The sequence below is a fragment of the Oratosquilla oratoria genome, chromosome 25 (genome assembly GCF_046742065.1).
Source record: "Oratosquilla oratoria isolate Oo_2021 chromosome 25, ASM4674206v1, whole genome shotgun sequence".
In the NCBI taxonomy this organism is placed as follows: domain Eukaryota; kingdom Metazoa; phylum Arthropoda; class Malacostraca; order Stomatopoda; family Squillidae; genus Oratosquilla; species Oratosquilla oratoria.
This window is the reverse complement of record NC_134801.1, coordinates 56012791-56020290: the sequence shown is the minus strand read 5'-3', so window position 1 is coordinate 56020290 and position 7500 is coordinate 56012791. Positions and strand designations below refer to the sequence as shown.

General features: G+C 37.6%; 1 protein-coding gene across 1 annotated transcript in view; it reads right to left on the bottom strand.

The window, feature by feature from the left end:
- LOC143038964 (nephrin-like) overlaps nt 1-5264 on the bottom strand; it is a 404379-nt gene extending 399115 nt beyond the window's left edge. The window contains exon 1 of the mRNA XM_076208800.1: nt 5143-5264. The gene's annotated coding sequence lies outside the window, so the exon portion shown is untranslated. The remainder of the gene's footprint in view (nt 1-5142) is intronic.
- Nucleotides 5265-7500: the final 2236 nt, after the last annotated feature.

Here is a 7500-nt window from a genome sequence, read left to right as displayed (position 1 = left end):
ATCACGTGTTGAACTCGTGATCGACAGTTATTTTCCTCACGAAAGAGAGCTCAGAGCTCATATATGACCGATCTATGGGTAATGCTGTGACCTTACACGCATACGCAAACCCAACTCCCCGCCATGAGAGTTTGAGTAACGACTCGCAGCGCAGCGATACTGAAATTATTTCAACCCTGGGTGTGATTCGAACCCGGACCGCCGTAGTGGCGGCCGGGAACTCTTCCACGTGTCGTGTGTGTGTGTGTGTGTGTGTGTGTGTGTGTGTGTGTGTGTGTGTGTGTGTGTGTGTGTGTGTGTGTGTGTGTGTGTGTGTGTAAGCAAGCCTGACGTCATGCAGAAGTAAGGAAAGGACCAAATAGACAGTTACCTATCCCCTTTCACAACTAGGAAGTCATACCTAGATTAAAAAAAAAAACACTTTGCAACAATCGAAACTATAAAATACCTTCAGGTAGGGAAAGGGTTCATTGTTACAAGAAGATAAGGAAACTACGCCAGGAGGCGCTGAGTAGCCGAGGGCGAAGCTGTCTGTTTTGACCCATTATGCCCATTAGGGAGATGTAATTAACACTGTTGGGAATCGGAGAGGAGTGCGGGATTCGAACCCACAACTAAGCAAATGCGAAACGAACACACTTCCGAAGACGCCACTAGATTAAGATTGAATAAAATCGCCTGGCGCCAGCCAGGTTGAAAGGTTATGAATATATAGAACCAAAAACTCCTTTTAGTAGTATTACTAATATTATTATTACTACAACTACTACTACTATTGATATTACTTCTAATGATTTGGTTTAACATAGCGAACTAGATTTTAAAAAACGAATAAAATCGCCTGGCGCCAGCCAGGACTAAGGAAAAAGGACCAACCGGTACGGAAGGAGGAGGAAATGGCGGTTTAAGAGGTTCAATAAAGGTTATAAACGCTTTATATGCAACTAAGAAACAAAAGAGATTCTCATGCAGGCACCGATGTTCCCCAGGCGAAATTGAATTCGGCATTTCGGTTCGTTTGGGCCAAAATGCTTCAAACTCATTCCCAAATATGATAATAATAATAATAAAAAACGCAACACAAAATAATGAAGATTGAAGCTATTAATCACGTAGGTTTCTGTAATAATATCAATCATGTTATAATTTGATTATTTAGTTATTTCATTAATTAGTTCTTAACAGGATCATTAGCGCCCATGGTCCTTATTTTAGGACCGACAACATTAACTAACCTCTCTCTAATTTATCAACCTAACAACAAGTCAATTACGTTGTTTTCTTCGTGATTTACTAACCAATCAGCTAATTTATATTAATATATTCATTCATTGTATATGAGTACAATTCTGAATAGAATTTGGATAGGATTTAAAACAAATGTAAAATATACAAGTGAGAATAATTTAAGGAACAAAGAAAAAATAAACGAAAAATATAGTAGAGATCTATTGGATGATTTTTTTTTTTATTTAATTTCGGTTGTCGACTGGCCATTTCATTCACCTCTGTACCTTTCCTTGGTAGCAAAAGTATGAATCAAATAAAATTATAAATATTCGCCCCTGCCTCGATTCGGGCAGACTGTCATAAAAAAAAAAAAAAAAAAAAAAAAAATCTTCAGGGCTAAATACCCTTCGGTAGATTGGTTTTGTGATGCATAAGAAAAAAAAATGGAAATGATTTTTTCCATACAGATCCGAACCAAAAATTCAATATTTGCTTCAGCCTTCTTCCCCCTCGATCCACGTTAGGTTAATTGGTTGACAGTTTACTGCCTGCGGATTGTTAACCTATGGGGATAGGCCAAAACTATATTTCCTACCCAATGCATTTATCATATGCATACACACACATATATATACGCACACACACATATATTCACACACATGCACAACTCGTGGCGCAGTGGTAGAGTTCCTCCCTGCCACTACAGTGGCCCGGGTTTGAATCCAGCCCAGGGCTGAATTAATTTCAGTATCGCTGCACTGCGGGTCGTTACTCCAACTCTCGTGGGCGGGGAGTTGGGTTATGTGTGCGTGTAAGGTCTCAGCATTACCCACAGATCGGTCAGATATGAGCTCTGAGCTCTCTTCTAGGAGGAGAATAGCTGTCGATCACGAGTCCAACACATGATCCAAGACCATGGTGAATCACAGAACATGACTCTTCCTCTCCCTCTCTCTCACCCTCTTCAGACAGAAGGAAACTCGGAGGTCACAAAGACTGAGCCGCAACAATGAGTCGCCGGCTGCTCTCACAAGAAAGTCGGCCTTCCTCAGAGCTGAACAGCTTTCCTCAGCACAAAAGAAGGGGGAGGAGCAGAAAGGATAAAATCCAAACAATGTATAGTCTCTCTCTCTCTCTCTCTCAAAAAAAAAAAGTTGCCTTGAGTTCGGGGAAATTGCATATAAAGAGGTTAACAGAACCTAACTAATTTGGATTTTTTGTATTGAAATCGTGGTTGTGTGCGAGATAGATAAATAGAGAGACTGACATAACAAAGAATAAAGAAAAAAGAAAAACGAAAAATTATTGGAACCTAACAAGATCAAATGAACATAAGAATGAAGGAGACTACAAGAGGCCATAAGCACTATACTAGGCAGTTCCATGTCCGTTGCCACCTATTATTAATACTATCTATAGAGCTATCTGATGTTATCTTAAAACAACCTATTAGCTCAGCGCTCGCTACATAATTTATCAAGTCTATCCCGTTCATTAACCACTCTGTTGGTAAACTCGTTTTTGTCTAATTCCTTCTTAAACCTAAGCTTGTCCAAATTAATTCCATTACTACGTAATGGCCTGCTGTCTTAATATGATTAACTTGACTGCATCACCCTTATTATAGCCCATGACTCACTTGAATACCTGTATTAAATCGCCCCGAACTCTTTCCAGAGTGTGTAAGTTAAGGTTCCTAAACCTGTCTTCATATGGTAAATTTTTAAGCACTTGTATCATTTGACCATTCTCCTCTGTACTGATTCTAAAGGACGTAGACCGAAGCTTTAATGCATAGGCAAGGATGGGTCTAACGATCACCAGATAGTGTTATCTCTGCACTTTTATATGTAACTATCCTAGCAAGAAATCATAATGCCCTGCTAGCCCTATTCCTGGTACTAATGCACTGCTTCCTGAATTTAAGGTCAAAATTCACTCAGACTTCTAAGTCCTTTTCGTATTATCTTCACTAATACGAGTATGCCATTTTCTAAGTTACATCTGTTTGCTGGGTTGTGTAATCCCACATTTAATACAATGCATCTTGAGATATTAAAGTCCATTTCACCGACTATGCAAACAATTTATCACTGCTTACTGGATCTAAGGTCAGAATTCACTCAGACTTCTAAGTCCTTTTCGTATTATCTTCTCTAATACGAGTATGACATTTTCTAAGTTACATCTGTTTGCTGGGTTGTGTAACCCCCCGTTTAATACAATGTATCTTGAGACATTAAAGTCCATTTCACCGACTATGCAAACAATTTATCAAGATCCTCCTGCATCATCCCAGCATCTTCCCCCGACATAATATACCGTCCTATATTAGTGTCATCCAGAAACTCACTAACATGTCTATTAATCCCGTTACCCAGGTCATTTATATACATAATGAACAATAAGGGACCCAAAATAGAGCCCTGGGGAACTCCACTAGTAACACTACCGCTCTTGGATCTTATACCGGTAATAGTGAGCCGTTGTTTTCTGTCACTAATTCATGCTCAAACCCATTCAGACACGTTTCTTCCTATGTCATGGGCTTTGATTTAATTTAGTAGTCTCCTATGGGTCACCTTGTTAAACGCTTTGGTAAAGTCAAGGTATATAACATAGTAACATAATTTCAAGATCAAGTCGATACAGTATGAAAGCTTTATTTGATCAGGACCCAGAATATTGAACAATGTCCTAGAGCAAATAAGAAACCACTATTTCTTTTTCATCAACCATAATGCACTTTAATTCTAAGCCATCAACATCGGGAGATCCGTGGAGGCCAACATGCAGAAATTGAAGCGTGGTACGGCCAAGGACTCGAACCCGGCTAGCACGTGACAAGTACTGTAGTAACTTAGTTTCAATTTCTGCATGTTAGCCTCCATGGATCTCCAGATGTTGATGGCTTAGAATTAAAGTGCATTATGGTTGATAAAAATGTATCTCTATTCTATGGGACCCATAAAGTGTTGTACAAGAAACTACTATGTGTAGCGTGACCAGCTTCGAGAATAGATTAATAGGTATTTCCTAAGCATAGAAGACACTCTACCACTTACGGGCTACCACACATAGCTCCATTAAAACAAGATAGAGAACATAATCCCTCTGCTCATTAGGGAAGTCTGTGACGACCATACAGCATGTAACTGTGGTTGCACGATTAGTGTTCTTCGAGGTATATCGAGGTACGCGCGGTTCCCCATGTCATCTAACGAGGCCTTCTACGCAGGCAATAATGACGTAGAAACGATAAGATAATGGCGTAGAGATAAGATACTAGCGTTATTACTTATCTACGACGACATAATATTGAGAAGGATTTTCGTAGAAAAATATTTCTTAGAAGAAGTGAAAATAAGTGCATGCAGTTTTTAAAGACTGACTTAGAGAAATAATGACGCAGAGACAAGATAGTGTGGTAAATTATCATAGAAATTGAATATGGCCGTATTCAATGATCTGAGACGATATTGTATTGAGAAAAAAAAAATGCACAGAGAAATGTACCTTAGAATAAAGTGAAAATACGTGCTTGCCATTTCTAAGATTGACCTAGATTGGGTCAGGTTAGATTAAGTTAGGTTGACTAGGGTAATATTCTCCAAACAAGGGTATCAGAAATTAAATATTTCTTTATAGGAATTTGGTACTATTTCTATCGCGATAGACTGGTTTTCCATCCAACACGGGGGGGGGGGGTAAAATAGAAAAAAAGAGGTAGAAATTAACATAAGATTTGAATGAATAATGTTATAAAACATATATTCCTGGCATACTTGATTGGAGTGGCTAGGTTGACCTCTGCAGATATTTTAGTCTCGTTCAAAAGTTTGTAAGACTATAAGGGTAGAAACGTAGGTAATATTTCCACCACATAAAAAAAAAATTACTCGATAATCATACCTTATTTCCTTGTACGAGAAGCTTCTGCTTGATCGATGGCTTCTAATGTCAATACACATCCACACATTGTAATAAAAACTCACTAAACACTTTTCAAAATGAAATTATTTCCAAGTAGTTATCCGCACACAGTTCTAAACGTCCACTTACTGCAACAGCTAAACTTGTTATGGCGGGAAACTGGTCCAACGGTCATCATAATTCAAATCTGAACAATTGTACTAAAATTATAACTAAAATTATCCCATTATGCATGAAAAAATCTATGTTTTTTATTTGTGTATTTATATGCATAGTTTTTATATATTACTATATTTAAAACGAAATTAGATATTTTGAATTTCAAGTATGTGACGGTTTACAGAAAGTAGTGCCAAGATGAAAAATAGGAACAGAGAAATTATTTGATATACGAGATATTGTGAATACAATGTGTAAAAAATTCAACTTTCTGTTAATTTTCTTCAACCAAAATACTCAATAACTGGATATGAAACAAGATATTTATACGAAATCCGTGTCACTGCGGAAACGGATGATTTTTACTAAATCTCTGAGACTTGGAGGTACGGCTGGGAGGTAATATGTAAAATTTAACCCAAACAGTTTTTTTTTCTGGGTAACATATACTTTATTGTATTCATTTATTCTGTCATAATATTTCAAATAAATTCCTACTCTGAACAATGATTTGAACAACGTTTGAATTTTGTCTATAAGTTCTCATTGCTCACTTTGAATTTAACTTTACATTCCCTCCAGCATTTGAATATCATATATTTATATCATTCTAAACATGATACTGTGATTCTAGCGTTTGATTTATTTGTGAGATGCTATACTACAATTGTCAATTAGACTAGAGCGTTTGGAATTCGTTCTTTATTTTTATGCTCTTGGCAATGATCCCATATTTTGTACCTTTCCTATGCGTTGACATCGTATATTCTGAATTTAATTTTCATCCTACTCCATTATTTAGATTTCATATATTCATGTCACCCTACACATAACATTTTACTTCTAGTGTTTGATTTATATGTATGAAATGCCATAATTTGATTGTCAATTTGACTAGAGCGTTTCAAAACCGAATATCACTTTCATCCTACTCTGGACAGTGATTTCGGCGTTTGAATTTTATCCACTGTTTGTCTTTATACACTTTGAATCTAATTTTCAGCCTATTCCAATCGTGATCAAATAGGATAGTTTATAAATTAATTTGGATAACTCAAATTGTATATCAACTGCCCAGTTCAAAATTTATGTTTTATTTCTTCAAAGGGTCCTTCGTTAGGGAATATCGAAATACAATCCTGAAACTAATCAACGCCTCTTGAGAAGCTTTATACCTTGACATCAATGCGATCAATCTGCAGTGCAATGGAGCAAAATGAATGAATAAATAAATAAACAAATACAGTGCTTAAATAGATATACAAATGAATAAATGTGAAAGTTAGTAACTTGACATACACCACCTACAAAAAAACAACAACGAAAAAAAAAGAGAGTATCTTGGTATAAAAGGTTTTCCCTTCCCTTACGGTTGTATAGACCAATCTATTTGTCCGCAGCTAAACTCGAAATTGTTCTTCGTGTTTGTGTGTGTGTTTGTGAGGTACCTCAAATCGGTTTTCAAGAACATAAATATGTTTGTAATTTGTGTTTATGAACTCATACTTAATGACTGATATAAACAGACTTACTAGGAGACACAAATATAGATATATAAGTAGAACAAAAAACGTAAAAGCACATGTGTAAAACATGTTCACATATACACTTATACAAAAACAGATATACACGGACACACACAAAGACACACACAGAGAGAGAGAGAGAGAGAGAGAGAGAGAGAGAGAGAGAGAGAGAGAGAGAGAGAGAGAGAGAGAGAGAGAGATACACGTCCACGCACGGACACATATACACACGGACGCGCATACGCTTATACATACATATATGTAAAAACACAAACACATACATGTACACACACACACACACACACACACACACACACACACACACACACACACACACACACACACACACACACACACACACACACACACACACACACACACACACACACACACACACACACACACACACACACACATGGGTGGTGAGAGGAGGAAGAGGAGAAAGAGGACGAAGAAGAGGAGGAAGACGAGGAAGAGGAGGAAGAGGAAGAGTTAACTCGGTATGGTGTAACAGGAAGAGTCGGGGGAGACAGAGAGATAGGGAGGAGGGAGGGAGTGAGGGAAAGGTGGGAGAGAGAGAGGGAGGGAGAGGTGGGAGAGAGAGAGTGAGGGAGAGGTGAGAGAGGGGTAGAGATAAGGTTAGAGAGAGAAA